The sequence below is a fragment of the Procambarus clarkii genome, chromosome 63, assembly GCF_040958095.1.
Source record: "Procambarus clarkii isolate CNS0578487 chromosome 63, FALCON_Pclarkii_2.0, whole genome shotgun sequence".
Lineage (NCBI taxonomy): Eukaryota > Metazoa > Arthropoda > Malacostraca > Decapoda > Cambaridae > Procambarus > Procambarus clarkii.
Window position 1 is genome coordinate 24,666,194 of NC_091212.1, and position 2,037 is coordinate 24,668,230.

Below are 2,037 nucleotides of genomic sequence, written 5' to 3' on the forward strand. Positions count from 1 at the left end.
TTCTGTGGACATTAAACGTCATCAGTTGAATGGACAGTACATTGGGGAAACCAGGAGGTAACACTCATTCACTGATAGTTGACATTATGCTTTGTAGCACAACAGATGGCGCTGATCGTGACACGCCATCCACCAGAAGTCATCCACGTCGACCTCTTTTGCTAACCAAGGCAGGAAACCAGAGCCATTTGTCGCTGTCACACCACCACCAATAGATGGCGTTGTCCACGTAGCGTCCAAGTTCATGTATGTTTATTGAGATAAGAAAGAAATACATCTCAAAAGGATAAAGTAGCTTAGGCTATTTCTACCCCCCCCCCCCCCCAACGTAGCGTCCAATATCAGGGTAACTGGGGTGCCGACCCATAAATGGCGCCGAAATCGCCACTCCATACCTCAATGAAGGTGGCGATACCATAACAGAGTACATATGCATAGATCACAAGCTAGTTTAGAATTTGTCTATAATATCACCATCTCACAGGATGGTAAGTCATACACGGAATCAGGAGAAATTACGAAATATAAGTCTTGTTTACTGTAGCTTGTAATAGCAAATTCAGACAAATAATAGTCTTAAACTCTAGCATTACTGTTGTAGTGTGACACTATTTGTAAATTATTTGTACTAGCAAACTCTGGGTAAAGCACACGAATATCTTCGAACATTTGTGAGTGTAAGAAGTATTTACAGAGTTCAAAGTATTTCATACCATTTGGCCTAAAGTTATCAATAACATGACACAAAATATATAATGTTAGAGAATACTCGCCCAGTTGTGCTTGCGGGGGTTGAGCTTTGGCTCTTTGGACCTGCCTGTCAACCCTCAATCAACTGGTGTACAGATTCTTGAGCCTACTAGGCTTTATCATATCTACACTTGAAACTGTGTATGGAGTTTGCCTCCACTACATCACTGCTTAATGCATTCCATTTGTTAACTACTCTGACACTGAAAAAAATCTTTCTAATATCTCTGTAACTCATGAGTCTACCAGCCCCCTGTGAGAATCGAACTCACGACCCCTGGTTTACAAGACCAGTGCTCTGCCCCTGAGCTAAGGAGGCTATATTTGGCTGTGGCTCATTTGGGTACTAAGTTTCCACCTGTGTCCCCTTGTTCGTGTCCCACCCGTGCTGAAGGGTTTGTCTTTGTCGACCCCTGTGAATTCCCCTGAGATTTTTGTAGGTTGTTATCATGTCTCCCTTTACTCTTCTGTTTTCCAGGGACGTGAGGTTCAGCTCCCTTAGCCTTTCCTCGTAGCTCATACCTCTCAGTTGCGGGACTAGTTTGGTGGCATACCTCTGAATCTTCTCTAACTTTGTCTTGTGTTTAACTAGGTATGGTCTCCAGGCTGGAGCTGTATATTCCAGGATTGGTCTAACATAGGTGATATACAGGGTTCTGAACGATTCTTTAGACAAGTTTCCAAAGGCAGTTCTTATGTTGGCCAGTCTAGCATATGTCGCTGATGATATCCTTTTGAGGTGGGCCTCAGGGGACAGGTTCGGTGTGATATCAACTCCCAAATCTTTCTTTCTATGTGACTCTTGCAGGATTTCACCTCCCAAATGGTACTTTGTGTTCAGCCTTCTGCTCCATTCGCCTAATTTCATTACTCGACACTTTCCTGAGTTGAAAGTGTATGCATCTGTCTTGATTTTTCTCATAATTTTTTGCATCATCATCAAACATTGAGAGGAATGAGTCTATACCCTCTGGAAGATTGTTTACATATATTAGAAACAGGGTGGGTACAAGTACAGAGCCCTGTGGGACCCCGCTAGTGACATCTCCCCACTCTTACGTTTTCCCCCCCCCTCACAGTTACTCGCTATTTCCTGCTGCTTAGATACTCCCTTATCCACTGGAGCACCTCATCTTTCACTCCTGCCTATTGCTCCAACTTTTGTAACAACCATTTATGGGGTACTGTGTCCTAGCTCTTAAACACATATGCTGTAGTTTACAATTGGCATACTCACCGTAGAGGGATACCTGCAACCATCTGCCTTATTAACAATATCCCAACCTA

General features: G+C 43.3%; 1 non-coding gene across 1 annotated transcript; it reads right to left on the minus strand.

The window, feature by feature from the left end:
* Positions 1-997: 997 nt before the first annotated feature.
* TRNAT-UGU (transfer RNA threonine (anticodon UGU)) lies at positions 998-1,069 on the minus strand. The gene has a single exon. It is a non-coding gene; the product is annotated as a tRNA-Thr (tRNA).
* Between the last annotated feature and the right edge of the window lie 968 nt (positions 1,070-2,037).